Source organism: Schistocerca gregaria, chromosome 1, assembly GCF_023897955.1.
Source record: "Schistocerca gregaria isolate iqSchGreg1 chromosome 1, iqSchGreg1.2, whole genome shotgun sequence".
In the NCBI taxonomy this organism is placed as follows: domain Eukaryota; kingdom Metazoa; phylum Arthropoda; class Insecta; order Orthoptera; family Acrididae; genus Schistocerca; species Schistocerca gregaria.
The window spans coordinates 298,926,854-298,954,656 of record NC_064920.1 but is presented as its reverse complement, the minus strand read 5'-3'; the positions used below and the strand labels follow the sequence as shown (position 1 = coordinate 298,954,656).

Below are 27,803 nucleotides of genomic sequence, written 5' to 3'. Positions count from 1 at the left end.
AATGGAAAAAAGGACACATTGACACCGGTGTGTCAGACCCACCATACTTGCTCCGGACACTGCGAGAGGGCTGTACAAGCAATGATCACACGCACGGCACAGCGGGCACACCAGGAACCGCGGTGTTGGCCGTCGAATGGCGCTAGCTGCGCAGCATTTGTGCACCGCCGCCGTCAGTGTCAGCCAGTTTGCAGTGGCAAACGGAGCTCCATCGCAGTCTTTAACACTGGTAGCACACCGCGACAGCGTGGACGTGAACCGTATGTGCAGTTGACGGACATTGAGCGAGGGCGTATAGTGGGCATGCGGGAGGCCGGGTGGACGTACCGCCGAATTGCTCAACACGTGGGGCGTGAGGTCTCCACAGTACATCGATGTTGTCGCCAGTGGTCAGCGGAAGGTGCACGTGCCCGTCGACCTGGGACCGGACCGCAGCGACGCACGGATGCACGCCAAGACCGTAGGATCCTACGCAGTGCCGTAGGGGACCGCACCGCCACTTCCCAGCAAATTAGGGACACTGTTGCTCCTGGGGTATCGGCGAGGACCATTCGCAACAGTCTCCATGAAGCTGGGCTACGGTCCCGCACACCGTTAGGCCGTCTTCCGCTCACGCCCCAACATCGTGCAGCCCGCCTCCAGTGGTGTCGCGACAGGCGTGAATGGAGGGACGAATGGAGACGTGTCGTCTTCAGCGATGAGAGTCGCTTCTGCCTTGGTGCCAATGATGGTCGTACGCGTGTTTGGCGCCGTGCAGGTGAGCGCCACAATCAGGACTGCATACGACCGAGGCACACAGGGCCAACACCCGGCATCATGGTGTGGGGAGCGATCTCCTACACTGGCCGTACACCTCTGGTGATCGTCGAGGGGACACTGAATAGTGAGTGCACGGTACATCCAAACCGTCATCGAACCCATCGTTCTACCATTCCTAGACCGGTAAGGGAACTTGATGTTCCAACAGGACAATGCACGTTCGCATGTATCCCGTGCCACCCAACGTGCTCTAGAAGGTGTAAGTCAACTACCCTGGCCAACAACATCTCCGGATCTGTCCCCCATTGAGCATGTTTGTGACTGGATGAAGCGTCGTCTCACGCGGTCTGCACGTCCAGCACGAACGCTGGTCCAACTGAGGCGCCAGGTGGAAATGGCATGGCAAGCTGTTCCACAGGACTACATCCAGCATCTCTACGATCATCTTCATGGGAGAATAGCAGCCTGCATTGCTGCGAAAGGTGGATATACACTGTACTAGTGCCGACATTGTGCATGCTCTGTTGCCTGTGTCTATGTGCCTGTGGTTCTGTCAGTGTGATCATGTGATGTATCTGACCCCAGGAATGTGTCAATAGAGTTTCTCCTTCCCGGGACAATGAATTCACGGTGTTCTTATTTCAATTTCCAGGAGTGTAGATTTACTTACCTGCAACCTAATGGCGCAGACATTAAAAGCTTTCTTCAACGAAAGAACTCTGCTGCTAACAACTGTTTACACAGAACTGAGGAAGGTCACTCTGATGAAACGCGAAAGTTGTCTGTTACATTGGCACTTCCTATATATTCACAGTTGTATTTGCTGTGTCTTCACAGGATCATAGAAATGCTTTGAACAACTTCAAGTTCGCCAATGACTGTACGTTTATCAAAAATCCACTATTGCAGTTTCAGCCTTTTGGTCATTTTCAAGTGGTTAGCAGCAGCAAACAATATGCACAAAAGGTTAAAGGAATCACTAACATAATACGTGTTTTACAGCAGTCACACAAATCTGGATTAAAAGAGACTAAAAATTACTTACATGCAGTAAGCACAGCAGTAATCTTCAGTAGAAGGCATAAAAATGACACGAACCTCTAGTGGTCGTATTAGCCTTAGCCATGTACACCATCCAAATATAGTACAAAATGAGTCAACTGAACGCGTCGTAAAATATGTAGACGCAACAAACACTCTTCACTGAATTTATCTTTATGTGATAGACAGGATACAAGCACATGAAATAAAACTCAAATCTATTGCACATCTCAGTAACGAACGGTCCACTAATAAAACGGGCGGAAAGAACTCCAACAAATTTACGTCAACTGCAAATAGTGCAGTTAAGGGAAGACGGAAGGTAATTTTTACTTCAATTTTGCAATGCTATTTCACCCACTAAATAGGTACACTTCTCAAATGAAGTGTAAGTGTTAAAAAAAAGCGAAATTTTTACTGAATGTATGTAGCGCATATGCGTGCATTTACAGGTAAACTGAACAAAATATCTATTATGGATTTGAAGAATTTTTTTAATTCTTTCACAAAGAAAATTTCACTTTTATAAATACAACATTTATTATAAAACTGTTTCTGTTGGGTTGGTGGTTATCAATGCACTTATTGCCATCATGAGTACAAACTGACCAAGTTATATATTTCTAACGCAATTAGTTTAGAAAATAATGGTACCTGAAAGTCAAGAAATGTAGTTTTGAGAAAAATCAATTTAAAATTTAGCACTGCAATTTAGTACAGTTGTTGATAAGAATTACTTACCACTGATATTTCCTGCACCATACTGAGCATCATCTGGGACATACTGATTTTCTTTTCTTCTCTTGGTCCCTCTTCTTTTTCGTCTAGCTTCTTGTGCGCAATTTAAATTAACGAAATCTGCTTTGCCGATTCTTCAAATGGTTCAAATGGCTCTGAGCACTATGGGACTCAACTGCTGTGGTCATAAGTCCCCTAGAACTTAGAACTACTTAAACCTAACTAACCTAAGGACATCACACACATCCATGCCCGAGGCAGGATTCGAACCTGCGACCGTAGCAGTCGCACGGTTCCGGACTGCGCGCCTAGAACCGCGAGACCACCGCGGCCGGCTTGCCGATTCTCTCTTTATGTATTTACACCAAGGTTTCTGTAGTATTTCCACTAGATTTCCTGCTCAATACTTCCGAAACATCCAGTTTTCTTGTTACATCATCAATGAAGCGTAAAGTAGTACCATAAACTTAAAATCTGAAGGTTGTAATCTGAACAAGTAAAGTTATCTGAAACCGAGTCCAAATGACAGAATTCACACATTCATTTCAATTTTGTGTTTTCCCCTGAAGATATTTTTCGACTAGGTATCTTCACAAAGATCTCTAAACAGAGTTTTAATTTAATTCAATACTGCTGCAGGTAAAGAATGATAGTGGTCATTTGTTGCAATGATCATGTACTTGCACCAAGCGCCGGGATCATCTGGGGAAAGACAGTGCTGAGGATTTTCATTTGGGGAACGCTTATGGAAAGAGATAGCCCATACAGATTTTTCATGTTTTCTAAACTCCCAACACTTTCTCTTATGACCAAGCCATAATAATTTCTGTATTCTGTCTATTTAAACATTTGTCAGGCGATCTTCACCACGTATCTCCTTCCCATCTTCCAGTACTATTTTTGACTTTTCTTTTAATAATCTTCTCAACCTGAACCACGTTCTCTTCTGGACATGCATTCTAATTTAGAAATTGTGACATTAGGACAATAGGGTTGTTCTGCACATATCTGGTCATAAGCCTGGCTGTTACCCTCTTCTAAATACTGCCAAATCGCACAGTGTGTCAGAAAAATCGTGATAACTCACAAAAAATTGTCGTATTTATATGAAGCAAAAACTTTTTTATGCAGAAAATGGCGGTAATTTCAAATACGCAAAAATATAAAAATCCATCTTTTGAGCACATTTGCCATGAGCCTTCCCTTAAGACGTAGACATGCACAAGGGTATAATAACGCGAGGTGGCGCTTACATACATACGCTGTACACTGCTTTGGAGCCGGCACCGCCATGTTAAAGATGCCGAAAAGATTAGCAGACTACTGTTTACGATTGCTTCTTGTTCTTAATTTCCATGGTGGACACGGAACAATTGTTTTAAATCGAAAATGTTACAGTGCTTTCGTTAAGAAGGTATTTTTAAACGTTTTTGTGGTCTTAAATGCCCATTTGATCCCGTAATACGACGTATTTCGCCTTGCCAGTGTAAATTTCGCTTGTTATACGTTTCGAATAAGCAAGAAGAGAAGTGTGTGGCATGAGAAAACTGCTTTCGTTGACCCCAATACGGGCTGACGGAACATTTCCAGTCTATATCCTCTTCCTGAAGATGTTGAGAACATATTTTGCTATGTTTTGTCCATTTGTTATCTTTTCTGCTCGCAGTGTTCATCCAGAGAGATATTACAGTTGGACTGATAGGAAGCATGAAATTTAATGACAAAAATAAAGCCACTGCCGTAAAAATAAACAGCGCAACCAAAGCTCGTGTACATACAAGAAACAGCGCTTGATAGCGTTCACACGCGAATGAAATGTGATTCCTTTCCGCTTTCAACTATAATTAGAACGGTTAGGGCGCCTTTAAATGACGCAAGCTGTGTTTTTGTAAATAGTTGTTACGTTTCTTTATCACATTACGCACGCACTACCCCACGTTCTACGCCCCATCCTTTCAGTAAGATACTACATGACATGTTCAGTGCCGTATAATGAAGTATTTTATTAATATTCAAATCTATATATGAAGTTTTTACCACAATACCTTTTTACTATTCTTTATGCCTGTGTATCTGCTCTATTTAATGTTCAAAGATGTTCCAATGTGTGTGAAATCCTATGTGACTTAACTGCTAAGGTCATCAGTCCTTAAGCTTACACTCTACTTAATCTAAATTATCCTAAGGAGAAACACACACACCCATGCCCGAGGGAGGACTCGAACCTCCGCCGGGACCTCTGTTTAATGCCTTTGTGGCACGACATGTGACTTAACGTCTGTTGCATGATTATGAAGAGCGTTACTTATATTTAAACATAAAGGCAACATTTTTACCGTTAATAATATTATGGTTGTATTTTTATATCTGATTTTAGAAATGTATTTGCACTGCCTGGAATCGCTGTGGTTTTCCGTCTGGATATTACATAAACTAAGATAATTATGTAATACAAAAACATTTTGTAACTGTGCCTTGTTATTGTATAAACATGTAGCGCTGAATAGTATATGCTACTGTATGGATATGTACGTTTCTTGCGAATATTTTTTAGTACAGTTAAAAACGTTTGATTGATTCGGTTGCGCAAAACTATAAGGTCAGCACCTAACAGTATATTTATCTACGCAGGCAAAGGTTGCGTCTTTTGTAGCCTTGGAAAAGGTGTAAATTCGCTGGAGTTCTTGCCGTCTGTTTTGATCATCACGCTGTTCGTTAATTATACGCAAAGTAGGCCTGAGTTTTATTTCATGTGTCCGTTTGTCGCATAACGGTACATTTAGTGAGCAGTATTGCATTTTTTGTATCTTTTACGATGCTTTCTCGTAAAATATTGATGCATCGTATACTTTGTTTAAATTATGTGTGTAAGATTGCCACAAGCACTACAGGCTCACGTCATTTTTTTCCTTTTTACTGATGACTACTGCTGCGCTTACAGCACGCAAGTAATTTTTTTCTCTTTTAATATCGATTTTCGTGACTCCACTGAAAAATATTTACGTATTATATTGGCGGTATGTTTAACTTTGGTATATTTAACCTTGAGCATATATTGTTTGTAGTTGTCACCCACTTGAAAATTGCCGTAAGACTGAAACTGAAATAGTGGATTTTTAATAAACATTTAGCCAGTTGTGCATAAAGTCTTTCAAAGAACTTCGCTTCTTACTTTATTATTTTTAAACTCAAATGTTTCACATACTAGCTACCTTGCGCTTACTGCGAAAATGTAATTCTGTACCTAGTTATCGATTCGAACTACTTGACTAAGTCAATCTGTGAAGTATCCAGGAAATAATAGGATCTTCTCGGTTTACAAGCCACATAACTTCGAATAAAACACGCGAGCGCTCGATTGTCTCCGCCATCGTCATCAGGAGCTAAAATCACCGTCTCCCTGGGCTGGCACGGTGTGTTGCTTATATAGATGCAGTAGCAGCCTCTGGAAGCTTCGAGAGAAAGCGGAATAACTCGGCTTGTACGCCGAGAAGGCTTTATTGAAGCATGCCACCGTGAAAGACTCCGAGAACACACATTCAAGAGATATTCTTTGAGTTCCGGCTGTGTCGGCCCTTCAACCCACTGCCTGAGAACACTGGGACATGTGTTTGAAGAAGGCATTGTATTCTGTCGTGATGGAGATGCGTCGTGTTTTGGAATCTGATGCCGTTGGTTGCTGTTTTCCTGTACGGTAAGGTGATTATGCGCAGTACGGGTGTCTGCCAACTGAGCACACTTCTCTAAGTTTCTACTAATCGTTTATAAGAATACTTGGTTCATTTCTTCGCATCGCGAAGCTGCTGGGGTGGAAGCGTGTCTCACTTGTGGAGATTCGGTCTCTGGGTCTTCGTGAAGAGAGTATGTTTCAAGACTAAGTACATAGGCTGTCCGCTGTCTGTTTATGCGAATGGTAACAAAGGCAGTTATGTCACACTACCTATGGATAAATTTTTGTAAGTACTACGTAACTCGCGAGCATTATGCTTTATCTGATTTTTTTACGTAGTGGAACTCTGAATACCACGCGTTTTTCTGGCCACTTATTTACACTTACTAGTGCGACTGAATTACTTTCTGGGAGTCAGTTATACGGATTTACATACAATTATTGGGTAATTTCCAAGAATGTTTGTCTATAGAAGCCGCGTGCTCCAAATGATAGATATCGAAAGTGCGATTGCAAATCGATCACGGGACTGTGATCGCGGGCGTTATGAGCATGTTTATAGTGGTCACTACAGCAGCGACAAAAGAAGAGCGTTACTAAAATACTTGTAATTACAAAGGAAACGATTTAGCTCACTCGTCGTCGACGTTATGGGCATGAGAAAGTCCATTTGATGTGTATGCTACGGGGGGCATTCCGTTTTTGCCGCAACCTGGGTAAACTCTGCCAATGTCACGCAAAAATATGGGTAGAGTGACAAGTGCGTCAACTTTTCCTTGCAACCGCAAGTTATGGAAATACAGGTACTGAAACAATTTGAGTTCGCCTCTTTCTCCTGGACGCCCTTCTCTTTTAATGGAAGACTTCACAGATTTCCACAGCCGCTCGATGTTGTGCGTGTGGACACTGAAGTCATCCAAAGACACAAACTCTACAGAGTGGTTGACAAACTCGTGGTTGAATCCTTCTGTCTTCAGTGTCTTGTAGGACTGAAAGTTGTCTGTAATCACTTTGCTACCGGGCAATATAAAGTGCTTTATCAAATCGACTAAAGTTACCTTATCTCTGGAGAACACTCTCACAACAAAACACTTCCGAGACTCTCGTTCTATACCACCGAATACCCAAATATGTTTGATTTCTTCTTTGAAGGTCGTCCTCTCTGGTTTTTCCTTCTTGCTATGTGCGATTCGTCCACTTCAACAACTTTACTTGGTCCACCGATCGGTACACTGTCGTTCGTCACTATTACATAACACACTTCTCAGCAAAACCCGAAACAGTCGCACACGGTATTGGTAGATATGTCAGTTTCCGATGCTGTTGCTTGCAGGGTGTGGACCCTGATCCAACAAGACAGACGACTTATGCTGGCGTACGGATAGTTTGGAATAGTGAAAACGTATTCTTCCTGATAGTCGTTCGTTTACTACACTTTCCGCAATGAAACTGTAACGGTATTTAAATATCAGAAGTCTTCTTACGAACTTTTATACAATTTTCCTCACCGCAGTCTACACAGTCCCTCCTTTCGTCATCCGGTATTAGTCCACATTTGCGACAGAAAGTCAAACAAGTTTATAAATTGCATAAGCATGGAATTAGATTATTCAACGTGAGGCATCGGTCGAAGAAACGTCAACAACACCAGACATCCCAATCACTACCGACATAAATTGTCTGGCTTTCCCTAGCAACTCACAAATGATTTATCATATCGCCCGCTACCACAGTCGCGTGATCAATTTACAATCGTACATTCGATATCTATCGTTTTGCAAACATTCTTGGAAATTGCCAAATATTGTTTCAATAGATTTTCCTAGCCACTCTTTTTCCTGTGTGTGGCAGTTCAAATATTGTTCAAATGGCTCTAAGCACTATGGGACTTAACATATGAGGTCATCAGTGCCCTAGACTTAGAAACTACTTAAACCTAACTAACCAAAGGACACCACACACATCCATGCCCGAGGCAGGATTCGAACCTGCGACCGTAGCAGCAGCGCAATTACGGACTGAAGGGCGTAGAACCGCTCGGCCACAACGGCCGGCCATGTGGCAGTTCAAAATGTTTCAAATGGCTCTGGGCACTATGGGACTTAACATCTTAGGTCATCAGTCCCCTAGAACTTAGAACTACTTAAACCTAACTAACCGAAGGACATCTCACACATGCATGCCCGAGGCAGGATTCGAACCTGCGACCGTAGCGGTGGCGGAGCTCCAGACTGTAGCGCCTAGGACCGCTCGGCCACTGCGTCTGGCATGTGGCAGTCCACAGGAAACGATACAGACGGGGGAAAGTTAGAAAAATATCTATTATTTCAAAAATAATAGGCATAATGTTAAAACATTTATCCCATTGAGAAAAACGGTGAATACTTTCAGGAAAAGTTTTTGAGGTTGCCTATGGAACCATGATTGTACCCAGTGGAGCACCTCTTCCTCCGAAGCAAATGGGCTGCCACAAGTGTCTTTCTTCAGAGCTCCAAAACTATCGAAATCATATGGGGAAAAATGTCTGAGGATGGGTCCACCCACATATTGCCAAGGTCGTTTCCACTACGCAGCGGCAATTTCGCTGGGAAGCCATACACAGCCTCCATACAGTAGTGATCTTTGACCATGCGATTTCCATATTTTTGGAGTCCTCAATATATACGCACGTGGCCGTCGATTTGCTTCAGACGAAAAGGTGTAAGCCTGGGTACAAACATTGTTCCGTAAACAGTTTTTCATGAAGGCACTGACCGTTTTTTCTCACAGTGCGACAAATGTACAATATTGACAGTTATAGCAATTAGTGCTGAAATACCAGTTTACTTAACTTTTTTCCATTTGCCTCGTTTTCATTTGTCTGCCCCTTACATTTAGACGAACTCTGCCGAATTGCAAGAAGGAGTTTAGAATACGATAATTTGATGCGAAACGTACTACGAGTATTTGCCTGCATAAGCTGGCAGAGTCTTTAGGGATTTATTTCTGCATTTAACATCAAAAACAGTAGTAATCAGAAAGATAATTATATTTGGCAATTATCTGCTTGCTTTTCAGCAGAAAAAGTAGGTGTTGATGCTGACAGAGCCGGTAGAGACGCAGTGCTTTCTTCTATCTGACGCCTTGTAACTGTATGGTGTCATAACAGGCTGGGTCCACAAGCCCACTGCACTGCGCAGTGCTATAATCCACGTTTCTTAGCACATCTTTGTGTTGAGTGAGATATCTGCCGCGACTGTTCATGTTCACTTAAATTCAGTTTTCCTTTTGCTATGTCCATTGTTAAGTCGCCGCATTGGAAAGTAGGTGTTGACCGTCTAGGTATTTTCCTACAAACTATTTCCAGTCAGATTACGTTACTAATTTAATTCACGGTCCTGTACACTATATTGAAGAAGGCATTTTTCTGAATTTGGAGCGCATCGGGACTTACTTTCATAGGCAATCTGTCTTTAAATCCCAGCAGGAAATTTACAGATAGGATATTTGAATAACCTTTCCTTCCATGGGAGCCACATTCGTATAGAATTTTTTGATAGAAATTTTCGCCATCTGGCTTTTAATTTTTCTTTTATTTTATATAATCACGATTTGGCCTTTGGAGCCATTCTCAAGTGCAAAACACATTTAACATTTGAGCATGCACTGGAGAATGGCTCCAAAGGCCAAAATCATAATTATCTAAAATAAATGATCAGTTAAAAGTCAAATTGCGAAAATTTCTTTCAAACAATTGAATATTTGAAGTCCTGTGTTGTTTTCCAAGGAAACGTAAGTAAAGAGACTGGCAACGTTTGAGATGTTGTGCTACACAGAGAAGTGAAACATTAACACAGAGAAGTGAAACATTAATTGGGCTAAGCAATTGCAAACAATAGGAGAGGGAAAGGAATGACATTCAAGCATTTATCTTCAACTGACAACGACATTTTTTTAAGTAACAGTCACGGCATACGCCCAATGTGGTATAAAGACACTCAAATAAGGATGCTTGAACAGGAATTTGGATTCTCTCGTCCCAATTACGAATCCCGTGTACCAGTCTATGAGAGGAGAAACGTTTATGGAAACGTTAGTGGAATGTATTGCTGAAGCATCCATAAATAGTGTAACCATTACAGGCCAAAAAGGATGTAGCATACAGAACACTTGTGCGACCCATTCTACAGTGCTGCTTGACTGCTTTTGATCCCCCAGCTGGTCGGATTATAGCAATTCAGAGGCGCTGCGCTAGATTTGTTACCGGTAGCTCCGACCAGCACGTAAGTATTACGGAAATGATCCGCGAGCTCAAATGGCAATCACAGGGCGCAAGAAGTCATTCTTTTCGCGAAACATTATTGAAACAGTTTAGAGAACTGCCTTTTGCGACACACTGCAGAACAATTCTACTGCCACTAATGTACACCTCGCGTAATGACCGGAAACATATCATGGCTCGCACGTAAGCATATAGAAGGTCGTCTTCCCCTCGCTCCATTTTCTAATGTACCGGGGAAAGGAATGACTGGGGCCGTTAAAAGGCGCCCTCCAACATTCATTGTATGGTGGGTTGTGGATTTCGTATGTTCATGTAAACGTTGAAGCTGACAAAGTTTTTTTTAAAAAAAAAGAAGACATTGGTTCCAGTTTATGTACAGAAATAAAGCACAGGAAAACTGTCGAATTACTGATTGCCTTAAACAAAGACGTACATGCATCTCATTCCGTTCCTACAGAATTATTTCAACAACACCAGTTCCAAAACAGTACAGAATACTGGATTAGCTCCCAGAATACCACGTAATACATGTACAAGACGGGAGAGGCGGAAAATTACACTTCAACACTACGTCGACGACCACGCTAGATACAAAGCACAAGATCGGCTGAACAAAAATGAAGGAAATCGTCAAGTTTCCTTTTTTTCCCTTTTTTTCAGAAAGCATCCCGGCATTGGTTTAATCGTTCTGGAACCCATGGAAAACGTAAAATCTGCATAGTCCGATCGAAGTCTGAACCCCGCAGCTACTGAATATGACCCCAGTGTGTGGATGACTGGCCCGTACGTACAGTCTCACTGTTCAGCGACTACAGGAGAAACACGCAAGAGAAAATGCTGAAAACGGCTGGGGAACTGGAGCTTATCACCATATTTATTTAACTCTTCACCACAAGTGGTCTAAAGATTCTCAAAGTAAAAAACATTTGGAGTTTTCTCCTCTCTTTTAGTTCTTGGGATGCAGCCACCTATCGCATGATCTGGAGTTAAGATGGTCAAAACTGACATTCAGTGCACAGGATTTGCGGATGATAATATTCTAATATCAGCTAGTGAAAAAAATCAAGAGAACACTTTAGAAATTTGCAAACAAGTCTGACAAATTTTTAAAGGAAAAACGCATGATTAGTAAGCAAATTAGAATGAAGGACACAATAACAAGACTGAAATTAATAAAATATTTAAAAAGTTGTTGTAGTAGTAAGAAAAAGAAAACATCTTATATTCTCATTTATACACCCAGACGCCTTTCGGTTTCTTAACCAGGCGTCCACAGTGCATGTCCTACAATATTAAATGATATTTCGTTTTCACATATTAGCTTTTAGTTTTAAAAGAGCTCACTAAATACTCTATAATAAAATGAAACGGTACCTACAGTAAAATGTCTAATTCATTAACAAAAGATGTTTGATCTTCAGGTAATACGTTGGACGTTTCACTGTGTGTTTCCCTCTTATTATTAAATATGTACATTGTTTCAAATCTAAAAACTAATATGCGAAAGGGAAAATTGTGTAACATATTCCAAGCCAAACACCGTGACTGCTTTAGGCCAAACACTTCTGCTTCTATAAAGAAAAGATTCAGGTGCAGCATGCAAAAATGATTTTCCTTCCTAACTACTGCTATTTATACGTAGATGCTGTGAAAAACGGCCAACACAAGAACATACAAAAAGTTTTTTGTTATTTAGCCACTTTAATTTGGAAGACCACAGATGCAGCATGGAAATCAGGGAAAGAATTGAAACAGCAACAATTATTTTAATTAAAGAAGATAACCATGAATTGAACAGGTCGTTAGTATAGGGAAAAGAAACGGTTTGCCAAGACGTACCCTTGTACCGTGCTCCTGTATGTCTGTGAAAGCTGGACGGACAGAAAAAGGAGACAAAGCTTGGAAGCAATAGAAATGTAGCTTTTGAGATGACTAACGAACATCGGCTGGGCAAAAAAATTAAATCCAATGAGTATGTTTTAAAGGAAATCAGCTAGTGAATAAACCTCATAACAATTACTCAAAAAAGAAAATCAAAACGTTTTGGACATTTATTTAGACAATAAAATATAAACGCATAAATGGGATAGAAATCATTTGGGAACTGGAACCAACGGAAGACCATGATATAATATTTTCTGTCCATCCGAGGCAAAAAAAGTCAAGCGTACAAGCAATTAAGAAGACCACAATAAAGAAAGAGTGACTGCAGCATAGATTTTATAAGTTGAGTGATTGATATTATTATTAATATCATTATTATTTTATTTGTATGTTGGCTGGTCTGCCGCTCTTGGGAATTTTTTTGTGTAACTGGGACACGGATGGAAACTTTGCCGCCGGCACATACGTAAAAAATCTGGCAGTAAGAACGCCCTTTCTAGTACAAGTGAAGAAGGAGAGCCGAACAGCGTGTAAGCTAGTGAGCTTGTGAAGCTAAGTGCCTGGTGCCGTTCTTCGGAGATACAGAGCGCGCTCCTCAAAGCCACAGAGCTATTAAAACAGCATACAGAGCAGCGAACTTCTGTCTTTGAAAGTAGCTCCTATTGAACGGTAACGCGAGTGAAAAAAGTCGCGCGCTCCTTACTTTCAAGCGGGCGCTCTTGTTAGCTGGAGAGGTCTTATCGGTCGGCGCCAGAACCCACTCGTCATTTATTCTCCGCGTACGTACTGGAACGTAGAATCCAGCGGTTTTTTTGTTTACGTTTGTTTCTGTTATTACTGGCTGTTTTTTAATACTGATATCGATGCGGCAACAGTAACCTGCTTGCAGCTGTATTGTACGTGGTACAAATTTTACTTGCAGTAACTGAGATAAACTTGTTAGGTTAAAATATTCTGGCTAGTGCCATGTAGTCTAAATACTATGCACTGAAATATTATCTCAGCTCTGAGAGAGAATTGCAGGCAATAAACAAGAAACGATCAAAAATAAAATCATATAAAACAATCCAGGAGAAGCGGCAAGATGCTGTTCGTATCCACGGTTGCGACTTATTTGTAACTCTAGTGGCTGTTGAATAAAATATTCTCGGACTTCTTGCCGCGTCAAATCTTGGTAAAACCTCGAGCTTTCGACGATATTCACCACCATCGTCATCGTCAGGAAACTACTCTCATATCTAGTAGCTGTGTTTGACGTTTTCCATATTTTTACCGCTTACTTCTACATTTCGTCAAGCACTTGCAAATGCAATTTCGAAGTGTGGTATACAGTACATTACGCATCATGATTGTTTGATCCTACAGACCCGAAATACCCAATATTTCTTTTTTATACCGTACACTGTGCTTGTGCTTGAAGAACAGTATGATACATACGGCTCAGTGAGGTGATCGCTACGAATTTTTCCATTTGATGTTATTACGAAACATGCCCATTTTCGTTTCTCTTAGAACAAACCGAACAGAAATTATTTTTACAGGCTGTGAATTTTAGTAAATATATGTGGCAGTCTATCTGTTCGCTAAATAAATCTGCGAGATACAGAATCAGTCTGCATGGAATCTTTGCCCAGTCTTTATGCCAACGAAACGTCATACCAAAAATGAAGTCTCTAACTTGCAATTTACTGATACCGACATTTTTCAGCGTGCCTGTACGATAATCCGACCGTAAGCTGTGTGGCTATGAAAGGCGTCGTTTCATAAACCTTTCCCCATGTGTTACCGAGTTCATGAAAATTAGATCCGGAAACAATAAATTCGGAACACCATACATGAGTCTTGACTTAGGGCGATATGCTGTAAATGGGTGCAAGAAGATACTGTACATAATAAATATACTGTTCTCAAAGAAGCTCTTTCAACGTAAATTTAACAATTTTTTTTAGTTATGCTGGAGTCTCGCTTTCTGTACAATTGTTAAGGAAATGTTGTCGCAATGCAAATCATTTTTCTCTCTACTCCTCACGAAGTGGACGCCCTAGCGTCTTTTGAATGATTGTATGAGTATTTCACTTATTGAATATAGGTAAAAAAAATTGTGGCAGTGATCATGTGATATTTGCACCGCGAAACGAGAAAATATGAATTTATTATATCCACAGAAAAGCTTTGAGGCTCTGCAATCTCAAAATATCGCTCTTCTCGTTATGATTCTGATTTTGCCGTCAGTCAATTTTCACGTATTAGTAGTGATTTCGCAATCTAAAAGAGTTTATGAGGATGCTCCATTATGGATACATACTTAACACATACGGTGACAATGCGCAAGACAAAAGAAGAATGTATTCCAAAATACGCTTATCACGTTAGGTGAAAGAATACCGCTTCAACCTCCGACGTAAACAATTAGTTACAACATACACCTGATGCGTGCATCAGAGGAGGTTGTAAGTACACAAGGCTGTTTTGTGTATATCATTTGTACATTTTCTAGAGACAAGAAAACTTTACAAGGCAGAAGTGAGGAGAGCTCGGAGGCGTCGCGGCGACTGGAGTGCGAGGGACTCACCGGACATGGGAGCGCGCTGGTTCATCCGAGGCCCCTGGCTCTCACACCATGCACGGCCGCCGTGTTGCGCGCCCTGCCTTCTGCGAGCCGCGTGCGCGCTCCGCTCGTCGCCGACTGCTGCGCTCCGCAGCCGCGCGCCGCCTCTGACCAGCGATACTATTGATCCGACAGCTGACGTCAACGTAGTGCGCCAACTGCCCGCCAGCTGGCACTGTGGACAGACAACCCATCCTCGCTCTCGAGTCCCCAGAATGCAGTTGCGCGAGAGGTGCTCTCACTGCAACTAAAAGTATTGACCCTTTTTATTTTTACTGATACCATTAATATCTGAGATATCACACGATGTGGCCATTTTCATCACCTGCACACCTTTTCAGTTGCCACCAGAGTAATATTTTGGCATTCTGTCCTTAGGCTTTGTGGTGGAACACCGTGACATTGGTGGTGCTTTCAGCTGCCTATGAAGGGTGAACATAAAAAAAAAATACCGACAGCTCTTGGTACATTATGCGGAAGAATCCTTATGCAGAAATGAGCACTTTGGGCGCCGGGGAGAGGCGTGCATCCAGGGCTACGTGGAGTTTCGGACCGTGGCATTTCCACCCTAACCGTGGGTACCAAAGGTACCGTGGCAGTTCTGACCAACCGGTTTTGCACCGTGGTATTCACGACCAGGGCGTGCCCCACTGCCGACTTAACCAGTCGATCACCAGGAGCGGATGTGTTGTCACCCTTAGGCACTCCCCGACAGCCTTGGTTTCCGTGTAGCTTAGTACACTATTTGAATTCGTTACGCCGTTAGTAATGTAATTAATCACCACATCGAACGGAGAGCCGTGTCTTCCCAAGGACGATCATCGCTGCCGAGTGCAGAGTAAATCTGTTGAGTTTACGAAATGATTACGCCTGAATATCAAAGGGAATAAGTTACGAGAACGTTGAAAAATTGCAAACGGCAGAATCATGGCTGAATAACAACATTCTTGCCAACATGACGGAACAGATGAGGGAATCAAAAAACGAATGCATAACTGCAAGAAAAGAGACCGCAAAGAAAAGGCAGTGGCTAATTTCCACTTGCTTGATTATCAATTTCAAGATTTGAAAGATAAAAGCTCATATTTCGTCGCAAATATGTCAGATTATAAGATCCCAAGACTGGACTGTGTAGAGCAAGCAGAGGAGCCATTGGGACAATCCAGAAGCTTGGCTTTAGTTCGGAGATTCAATTGAGTGAAAGTAGTTGAAGGTAATAATTTTTGAACACTGACGGTGGATTTCTTCCTGACAAGAGGATCGTGGGGGTCGCTTGTGAAGAAGCGCAGACAATCCAGTGTGAAATTGAAACCGTTCTTGTGGACGTATTGAAAAATAAAATGTCTGGGGAACAGAATACAAAAACTGGGACTAACAGTGGAATACAAGGAAGAGAAGAAATCTGATCGTTCTGCCGCATGCGTGCTGCAGTGGCACATCTTCCATTAAACATTGCTGATGAAGCGTGAGCCGGCCGGTGTGGCCGTGCGGTTCTAGGAGCTTCAATCTGGAACCGAGCGAACGCTACGGTCGCTGGTTCGAATCCTGCCTCGGGCATGGATGTGTGTGATGTCCTTAGATTTAAGTAGTTCTAAGTTCTAGGGGACTGATGACCTCAGATGTAAAGTCCCATAGTGCTCGGAGCCCGTTGAACCATTTTTGATGAAGCGTGAATGATAATAATGGGAGAAATTTCCAGCACAGAAAAGGACACACAGTTCGCAGACCATATGATCAATCAATTGATGAAAATCCTAGTGCGCTAACTGAAATATTTTTTTATTTACTAACCTGATTTGATTGGACCATCAGACCCTCTGTTACAATGAACCTGGGTTTCATATGTACAGTACCTTTTTTACATCACAGTTAAATAAGATATAGCAATTTTAATATGAAAAATAGTATTAAAACTATTTCAGTATCTGAAGTGGTTGTGTGAGTTACTGGTACTATAAACTAATAAAGTTACTACTGGCAGTATTTGTACTATTGCGGCTCCTGCCACTAAAAGTGGTAATAGTAGTAATAAGGATGACAATACAACAATGATGACAGTGGCAGGTATTACAAAAATTATAAGTATACAAAATAGATGCTTTCTGATACAGTTAGTTCTAGGGAAGGAAATTGAAGGAGACTGCACAAGGTAAGAATACTGGGAAATGAGGAAGATTTGGTTGGAAAGAAAGGATGCTCAAAGGCGACGAATGCGTGCAGGGACAATGATAATCCTTACTGCTGCGGTAGGAGACACATCATTAACTGTCTTCTGAAATTGGAGATGTTACGCATTTCTCTAAAACAATGCCGGTGGTTATTCCAGAGTCCGGTTTCTGCTACTGAGAAGGACTTTGGGAAAGTGGTTGAACGATGGAGTGGGACAGAAAGGATTTTGCTCTGATGGGAACCGCTGTTTCTGCCATTTGTTCAGACAAGAGCGTTACGGTCGAGGAGAGATGTGGGGGACAGTGCATGAAGCAGCCAGGATAGCTGTCCATATAATGGTGAAATATGATCAAAATCATAGACATTCATAGCCAGCTGCAGGCACCTTGAGCTTTCCTAAGAAAGGCTGTTGCAGGATAACACGAGTGTAATCAATAGCTGGATGTACAAGTGTTCGTACAAGCTTCTTTTTCAGGACAAGAGGGAATAGTTTTTATACTTCTGTCGGGCATGGAAAGATGCCCTCTTGTACATTTCAGTAAGTGCTCAGTTCAATTTAGATTTTCGTTTGTTATTGCTCCTAAGCTCATTGCTGAAGGAGAGAAGTTGATATTTGTTCCATTTAGGGTTAAAGATGGTAGGGATTTCAGATATTTCGATCCTAGGATGACCAACCAGTACCGCTTGGGTTTTGAATGGGTTGAGCTTTAACCCTACCTCCGACGCCCATTTCGATAGTGCACATTTGTCGATACTGAGTTTGTCGATATTTGTCTTCAGATTTATTGATTTTGCATTTAGGTACGACTGAAGGTCATCAGAGTACATGTGCTATTTGCAGTAGGACAAAACTGATGACACATCATTATGTGCTATGAAAAGGGTATATGATCTAATATCTAAACGTGGGGGACATCTGATACTACCTCCCTCCATTGCATTATCATGAAGCATTGCTGGCGAGACTTGAGCTATGATTGGAAGCATTTACTTCACTTGGCGATATGTTTTTAACCAGCGGCACAGGACCACTAAAACTAGCAGAGGTTAGCATTGAAAACTTAGATCCTCGATAAATCAAAAACACCTGAACATATACTTCGCAATAAATATGCTAAAGGAAAAAGAAGCAAATACTATAATTGAAAATAGAAAACATTTCATTGGCCTGGCACTTCAAAATAAGTCTTGACAAAAGGTTAAAAATGCGTTTTAAAAATATGTAAGGACTCGAGAGATTCGAGAGAATGTTTAATATCTATGAATTTCTTAGAACAAATTGAGTGAGAAATTGAAATCCATAAAATAAGAGCAAAAGTTGGATTATTTGTTAAAGTAGGGCCCTAATGCTGTAGAAAGAAAAAAGATATAAAAATAAGTTAAATATGTATATACACTCCAGGATATGGAAAAAAGAACACATTGACACCGGTGTGTCAGACCCACCATACTTGCTCCGGACACTGCGAGAGGGCTGTACAAGCAATGATCACACGCACGGCACAGCGGACACACCAGGAACCGCGGTGTTGGCCGTCGAATGGCGCTAGCTGCGCAGCATTTGTGCACCGCCGCCGTCAGTGTCAGCCAGTTTGCCGTGGCATACGGAGCTCCATCGCAGTCTTTAACACTGGTAGCATACCGCGACAGCGTGGACGTGAACCGTGTGTGCAGTTGACGGACTTTGAGCGAGGGCGTATAGTGGGCATGCGGGAGGCCGGGTGGACGTACCGCCGAATTGCTCAACACGTGGGGCGTGAGGTCTCCACAGTACATCGATGTTGTCGCCAGTGGTCGGCGGAAGGTGTACGTGCCCGTCGACCTGGGACCGGACCGCAGCGACGCACGGATGCACGCCAAGACCGTAGGATCCTACGCAGTGCCGTAGGGGACCGCACCGCCACTTCCCAGCAAATTAGGGACACTGTTGCTCCTGGGGTATCGGCGAGGACCATTCGCAACCGTCTCCATGAAGCTGGGCTACGGTCCCGCACACCGTTAGGCCGTCTTCCGCTCACGCCCCAACATCGTGCAGCCCGCCTCCAGTGGTGTCGCGACAGGCATGAATGGAGGGACGAATGGAGACGTGTCGTCTTCAGCGATGAGAGTCGCTTCTGCCTTGGTGCCAATGCTGGTCGTATGCGTGTTTGGCGCCGTGCAGGTGAGCGCCACAATCAGGACTGCATACGACCGAGGCACACAGGGCCAACACCCGGCATCATGGTGTGGGGAGCGATCTCCTACACTGGCCGTACACCTCTGGTGATCGTCGAGGGGACACTGAATAGTGCACGGTACATCCAAACCGTCATCGAACCCATCGTTCTTCCATTCCTAGACCGGCAAGGAAACTTGCTGTTCCAACAGGACAATGCACGTCCGCATGTATCCCGTGCCACCCAACGTGCTCTAGAAGGTGTAAGTCAACTACCCTTGCCAGCAAGATCTCCGGATCTGTCCCCCATTGAGCATGTTTGGGACTGGAGGAAGCGTCGTCTCACGCGGTCTGCACGTCCAGCACGAACGCTGGTCCAACTGAGGCGCCAGGTGGAAATGGCATGGCAAGCCGTTTCACAGGACTACATCCAGCATCTCTACGATCGTCTCCATGGGAGAATAGCAGCCTGCATTGCTGCGAAAGGTGGATATACACTGTACTAGTGCCAACATTGTGCATGCTCTGTTGCCTGTGTGTATGTGCCTGTGGTTCTGTCAGTGTGATCATGTGATGTATCTGACCCCAGGAATGTGTCAATAAAGTTTCCCCTTCCTGGGACAATGAATTCACGGTGTTCTTATTTCAATTTCCAGGAGTATATATATATATATATATATATATATATATATATATATATATATATATATATATATATAGTGCATAACTAGTCCTAAGTCTGAATAAAATGTGAAGGTATGTTTTTACTATTAAAACGGTCGTAAAGTCCATCTGCCATGCAATTTCTTTAATAGCTATAACAATAACAAACTATTACAACTTTTACAGCGTCATAACTTACAAGATATGAAATCTAAGTGTGCACTTGACGTTCTCAATATTTAATTAAGCTATGCTACAGTGAACAGAAGTCTGCAGTCTATGGAAAGTAAGCGCGTTTGGCAAATGGTGTCATTTACTGTCGTTTTCGTCTACATTTAAGAAAGTCAGTCTCCGTTACTTTGTGTTTGTAAGGTTTCTCCCTTTCTGTCTTGCCATATTTTCTTGTGAATTTCCGGTTCTATGAAGCATACAGGCTTTTTTGTTAGTAGTTACGGTCGGTCCGATAATGGACGCCACGACCTGACTGGTATATTTTCGTTCCGCGCCAGAGTGCAAGCGCATCCTCGTGAGCAGGTGCTCCGGCAAGCAACAGGACAGTATTTTGGGTTAAAAGTGACTTGTAATTTTCTGGTATCACTACTACTCCAAGACTTGGTTGTCATACTACTTTATTTCCCGAAGATTGGTGGAGTGATTTCGAAATTGATATACGTAAAAATATTAACATTTTTAATAAGGTATGTAAGAGATCCATGACAGGAATTTATTGCTAGCGCACTCGAGCAGATGTAATTTCGATAGATTGCTCACGCGCTGCCTGCGATGTGTAAGCTATAAAAGAATCTCAGGCCAGAGAGCAGTGTTGGCTAAAGTAAGATCAGTCTTAGTAGAAGTAAGCAGTAGCTAGAAGTCGAGTGTATGGAGTTGGCTGGGCCGGTCGTGGGGAGCGATGGCGGTGCCTGAACAATGTAATATAAGGTAAAAGTAGCCGCACGCATATACAGGGTGTTACAAAAAGGTACGGCCAAACTTTCAATAAACATCCCTCACACACAAATAAAGAAAAGATGTTATGTGGACATGTGTCCGGAAACGCTTAATTTCCATGTTAGAGCTCATTTCAGTTTCGTCAGTATGTACTGTACTTCCTCGATTCACCGCCAGTTGGCCCAATTGAAGGAAGATAATGTTGACTTCGGTGCTTGTGTTGACATGCGACTCATTGCTCTACAGTACTAGCATCAAGCACATCAGTACGTAGCATCAACAGGTTAGTGTTCATCACGAACGTGGTTTTGCAGTCAGTGCAATGTTTACAAATGCGCAGTTGGCAGATGCCCATTTGATGTATGGATTAGCACGGGGCAATAACCGTGGCGCGGTACTTTTGTATCGAGACAGATTTCTAGAACGAAGGTGTCCCGACAGAAAGACATTCGAAGCAATTGATCGGCGTCTTAGGGAGCACGGAACATTCCAGCCTATGACTCGCGACTGGGGAAGACCTAGGACGACGAGGACATCTGCAATGGACGAAGCAATTCTTCGTGCAGTTGACGATAACCCTTATGTCAGCGTCTGAGAAGTTGCTGCTGTACAAGGTAACGTTGACCACGTCACTGTATGGAGAGTGCTACGGGAGAACCAGTTGTTTCCGTAGCATGTACAGAGTGTGCAGGCACTGTCAGCAGCTGATTGGCCTCCACGGGTACACTTCTGCGAATGGTTCATCCAACAATGTGTCAATCCTCATTTCAGCGCAAATGTTCTCTTTGCGGATGCGGCTTCATTCCAACGTGATCAAATTGTAAATTTTCACAATCAACATGTGTGGTCTGACGAGAATCTGCACGCAATTGTACAATCACGTCATCAACACAGATTTTCTGTGAACGTTTGGTCAGGCATTGTTGGCGATGTCTTGATTGGGCCCCATGTTCTTCCACCTACGCTCAATGGAACACGTTACCATGATTTCATACGGGATACTCTACCTGTGTTGCTGGAACATGTGCCTTTACAAGTACGACACAACATGTGGTTCATGCACGATGGAGTTCCTGCACATTTCAGTCGAAGTGTTCGTACGCTTCTCAGCAACAGATTCGGTGACCGATGGATTGGTAGAGGCGGACCTATTCCATGGCCTCCACGCTCTCCTGACCTCAACCCTCTTGACTTTCATACATGGGGGCATTTGAAAGCTCTTGTCTACGCAACCCCGGTACCAAATTTAGAGACTCTTCGTGCTCGTATTGTGGACGGCTGTGATACAAGACGCCATTCTCCAGGGCTGCATCAGCGCCTCAGGGGTTCCATGCGACGGAGGGTGGATGCATGTATCCTCGCTAACGGAGAACATTTTGAACATTTCCTGTAACAAAGTGTTTGAAGTCACGCTGGTACGTTCTGTTGCTGTGTCTTTCCATTCCATGATTAATGTGATTTGAAGAGAAGTAATAAAATGAGCTCTAACATGGAAAGCAAACGTTTCCGGACACATGTCCACATAACATATTTTCTTTCTTTGTGTGTGAGGAATGTTTCCTGAAAGTTTGGCCGTATCTTTTTGTAACACCCTGTATAGTTTGTTACAACATAATATGTACTATTGTTATATCAAGTCCCATGTAAATGTTTCTGAAAAAATCTTTTAATAATAATCCTTCTTATAAAATTAACCTTTTGACAGTCATTCATCTGAATTTAAAGAATTTATTAATTTCTGCAATCCATGATCATCCCGATTATCGTAAAGAAAAATCAGTCGTTTCCTTTTATACATGACAAATGTCGCAGCCAGCATTCCACTGGGCTGTACCAGAAAAATTTCTTATAGGAGCAAATATATACGTGTTATCCGACGACTTCATTGAGGTAAGAATTTTCACTGTATTCAGAATGATCTTTCAGGGCCATGACGCAGCACTGCTGACGTCTAAAATTTACCAATTTCAATTCACAGTCAATTATTGAAAGGTTATATATGAGTCACATTTTTTATTGTGAGGTTAGCCACGTTGTTATTGCGAGATTACGGAATAATAAACTGTTGGGATGTTACACTGAATGTGATTGTTGTACTTAATTCTTTCAGTTGATAGGTTACGGGTTTCTTTTTTGGGTGTGAATGGGTGAGTGGAGTTATGATACTTTGTGTCTGTGCCTGACCATGGGGCGTCGAAGTTTGAGAACGGTAGGGTTGATGGTTGATGGATTGTGTAACTAATTACGATATCAAGTACAGTATGATCAAATTTCGATGGCACCGTTCTTAAACTCTGATGCTCTACATTGATTTTCCCATAAATGACAAGCTTGCCATACTACATAACATACCAGCCTTGGTATTATTTCCTATATCTCCTGTATACAATGACAGTGTCAAGACTAGAGGCCATTTGCTTAGACAGATCTAGTACATTGCTGGCAACTGAAACTGCAACAGCAGGAAGGACAGTAAATAGCTTTATTTTGCTTATTGTGCGGATACACTGGTAGCGAACCCAGCGACGCTTCGCACTTGCTGAATGTGTCTGAGAATTGGATACACGTCCTAATCTCCTTCTCCCCCCTCTCTCTGCTCATCTCCCCCTCTATCTCCCTCCAATTGCTCCTCCATTGCTCTCTGTCCATCTCCTCCTTCCCCCTCTCCATGTCCATGACCTCCCCCATCCCTCCCCCTCCATCTCATCTTCCACCCACTTCCTAACCATGAATCCGTCCGGGGACTGGGTGTTTGTGTTGTCCTTATCATTTCATCGTCATCATCATCATCATCTTCATCATAATCGTCATCATCATTCGCGAGAGTGGTTAGATTGGACTGTGTAAAAAAATTGGACTGTGTAAAACTTGTGACTTTGTAAGGGCGCTGATGACCGCGCAGTTGAGCGGCCCGCAAACCAACCATCGTCATCATCTAACCGTTAGCGTTGTTTATTGCTATTGCAAACGAATCCTTGGTTGGGAATTGAAGCCGATTGACATACATGGGAAAATGGTTGGTATCATTGGTATAAGGTATTTCAGAGAGACGTCTCCAGCGGCTGGCTCTATGAGGTTAGTAGCTTCGATTATAGTACTTTACACAGATTTAATCTGCGAACAGGTAGGATTACAACTTTTTGCAGGGTTCATATTCTATAGTAATACTGTAATCATGGGTCGATAACCCATAAAAACTACTTTCCGATTAAAGTAATCTCATACTGACGAGTGCTGATGTGGCGGGACGATACTGCTGGTACTGTCGACTTGAGGCGTAAGGCGTAAATTACTTCGCCCAGTCCAGTCATGGCCTAAATAAACGGGGCATTCAGATATCTGCTTGGCGCTTCGAGGGCTTGCGACCTGACAGCAAAATAGTGCCCGGCCACAGCACTCTCTGCTGTGACGAGCTCGACCCCTGCCAGCGATGCTGGCAGGGGTTATTCTACAAGTAAAACTAAAGACAAAAGTTTGTATAAACACAGGTCCGCAAATGTTTAGTTACAGAGTTACGACTAATAAAAGATTTTATCTGAAATTTAGCAACAATGGATTATTGTGTATGGGTATGGATGAAAGACATAGTTTATGAGGACAAAGTCAATACACGTGAGGCATTACTTGCTCACATTATGAACGCAAAAGACAAAATTAGGAACAACCCTGTGACACTGAAACGAGCAACAAAATCTGTTCATACACGTGCAGCTAAATGCATTGAACTCGGTGGAGACGTTTGTGAATATTTATTGTGAATTTATTGTGAAACTGTATGTACTCTGTACAACTTCATTGACACTGTCCTTTGTTTTTTACGGTTTAACATGAAGTCACGTGTTCTATGACATTAATGAAGCAGATTATCTGACACATTCAAACAGTTTCAGTTAACTTTATTACGATTATTTTTCCGAAATTAAGTTCTCTACAACTTCTGTTGAAAACTTTGTGCAATTTTCCAGAATTTAAAAAACAAATTGGGCCAAGTAGTTAATAAATTAAAATTTTTACGAAATTACGTCTTTGCTTCAGTGGATGTTCTGGAAAACTACTGCATATACAAGTCTGACACATGTTTTATTAGATTTACCAGATCAATAACAACAACAAAAATGGAATTTGTGCTTTGCTTTAACCCTGTACAGTTTTGCGATGGTTTCATATTAGCGAAGTTGCTAAATTTAAGGCAAAATCTTCTATTAACCGTAACTAAACATTTGCGGACCTATATTTATATGAACTGTTTTTCTACAGTTTTACTTGTAGAATAACATATTCAAATATTTGCATATCTTCGTGAATCACGCTGTATAGTAGTACAGATCCGTGCGGTAGCGTTCTCACTTCCCGCGCCCGGGTTCCCGGGTTCGATTCCCGGTGGGGTCAGGAATTTTCTCTGCCTCATGATGACTGGGTGTTGTGTGATGTCCTTAGGTTAGTTAGTTTTAAGTAGTTCTAAGTTCTAGGGGACTAATGACCATAGATGCTAAGTCCCATAGTGCTCAGAGCCATTTGAACCAGTAGTACATATCATCGATTGTAGATAACGGGAAGAATGTATGAGTAAATTAGTAGGTGATTCAGAGATGTACAGGATACGAAATTTGATACACACAGCTGCCACCTCTGACAATAGCAATAGATATAATCCAGCTGGCCATGGAGTCGAACTGAGCTTGGATGTCAGATATGGGGTACAATACTCCATGCTGTTTCAACTCTATGTCACAGTTCATCAATCGTAATGGCTGGCGAGCGGTGGCGTGCCAGTCTATCAGCAACCCATGGCGAGATGTTTTCAATAGTTGTTGAGTCTGGGAATGTGTCAACTGGTGAAACAGCTGGGCTAGTACTGTATGGTGTTACGTCAGTATAGCACAGGCAACATATAGTCTTGCATTATCTTAACTGAAAGAAAATTTGACGTATACAGTAAAAGGAAGGCACAGCCCTGGGCTGTATGGGAAGGGGATCGAGCTGTCTACCCAATGGCATAAATGCCATCAGGCGAGGTGCTTGGCTCGTATGTCATGACCAGTTGGTCTTGTCTCGAAACAGAAAATAGACTGAAGCCATGTTTTCAGATACTTTGTGATCATAATGGCACTGAAATAGAGAATGACGCAGCAAAAACTGACATAGCAAACGTCTTTTTTTCAAATCTGTTTCGTAGAGCAAGATCAGACTAGTTCATCCCTTTAATCGTCGCTGGAAAGACAAAATGACTGATATCGAAATAAGTGACCGTAGAAAAGCAACTAAAACACGCAACAGAGGAAAGGCCAATGGAGATGATGGGATACCAGTTCCATTCTACACAGAGTATGTGAAAGATCTTGCTTCTATTCTAGCAGCATTGTACCGTATGTCTCCTAAGGAGGGAAGCGTTCCTAACGATTAGAAGAAAGCACAGGTCATTCCTGTTTCCAAGAAGGGTCGTCGAGCACACGCACAATGCTATAGGCCTATATCTGTGACATCGCTCTGTTGTAGAATTTGGGAATATGTTTTATGCTCGGGGTTTATGACACTTCCGGGGAAAGAAAATCTCTGCTGTAGAGACCACATGTGTTCCGAAAACAACGATCGTATGAAACCCAGCTCGCTCTGTTCTTCTATGAGACATGGAAAGCGGTAAATACAGGCAGCCAGGTGGATACCGTATTCCCTGACTTCCGAAATGCATTTTGTATAGTTCCGCTCTGCCACCTAGTGAACAAAATACGAGTGAGCCGTGCGCGGCTCGTGTTCATGCCATTTATTGTTTGTCTTCTTCTTTTACGGTACTGCCGCTTCGTTTTATTATTCCATTTACTGGCGTCACTAACTTCTGCCTTACTTGCCCATGAGTGGCAGCAGCAGCGCTTATCGAATAACTGCACTGTCATACCATCTCTGGAGCGACCGATAGTATTTCCGAGGCGTCTTGTTTCTGGTAGTCAGCTGGAGACGGACCAGGAGAGCAGTCGGGCACGAACCAGTGTCGGGGACGGAGCACCAGTGAGGTGCTGACAGACAGTACTTGCCGACCACTGGGGACACACATGCACCGTCCGACGGAAGGAAACTGGAGCGTCAACGACCGTTGATTGGTTGTTCGGTCGGTCGTCCCATCAGCCGACGTCTGTTTGGTTCTTTGACCATTTCCGAGTCGGTGAAGTGAGTCGGTGCAGTGAGTCGGCAGAGTCAGTTGGAAGGCAGACACTCGCATGTTAGTCAGTCGGCTCTAAGTCTCAGTCGCTGCTAGGCTGTGAACTGAGTCGGGTTCGTCGTTACTCCGCTGTTGGACGCGTTGGCAGTCAGCAGCAAGCAGATACGCACGGTGTAAGTACGCGCCGGGACCGTGGTCGACGCAGATGGAAGACCGTCAGTCGGTCGGTTGGCGCAGAGCAGCGAGAAAATCCCCGTCGCGCGGGGTCAGGTCGGAGCCGCTGGCAGCGTGCACGCTTGGTTGGAGTTGTGAGGCGCTTCTTGAGAGGGTTACGAAGTTCGTCGCCCACCGATCTTGGACTCTAAGGTTGAGTGCTCACTTAACCTACTATCAAGCCTCAACTGCTATCACTTCTCTTCGTTTGATCCTGGTTGTTGCTTTCTGCGAGATTCCTGCGAGCAACAACATGTGTGCATTGAATCGGCTAGAATTGCACCCATTTACTTGGATGGGATTTAACTTAATTTAATTCACTCCTTCGTTAATGAAGTGCACCAGTGGTATCTTCTGCCTTGTGGCCATTAAAGTTCCAGTTACCTGCTCTGGGCGTTGACGTAGTTTTTGGCAGTGTATTTTTCTCGTCGTGTTGTCGCTGTCCAGCATGGCGTGTAGTTCAATAGCTGAGATGTGTTGGTAGCTTTGGGCGTTTATTCTGACTTGGCTGGATTGGGCACCAGTATCCATAACATTGTG

General features: G+C 42.8%; 1 protein-coding gene across 1 annotated transcript in view; it reads right to left on the bottom strand.

Annotated features, from left to right (window-relative positions):
• LOC126341885 (regulator of G-protein signaling 11) overlaps window positions 1-15,045 on the bottom strand; it is a 1,532,239-nt gene extending 1,517,194 nt beyond the window's left edge. The window contains exon 1 of the mRNA XM_050001809.1: window positions 14,926-15,045. The gene's annotated coding sequence lies outside the window, so the exon portion shown is untranslated. The remainder of the gene's footprint in view (window positions 1-14,925) is intronic.
• Between the last annotated feature and the right edge of the window lie 12,758 nt (window positions 15,046-27,803).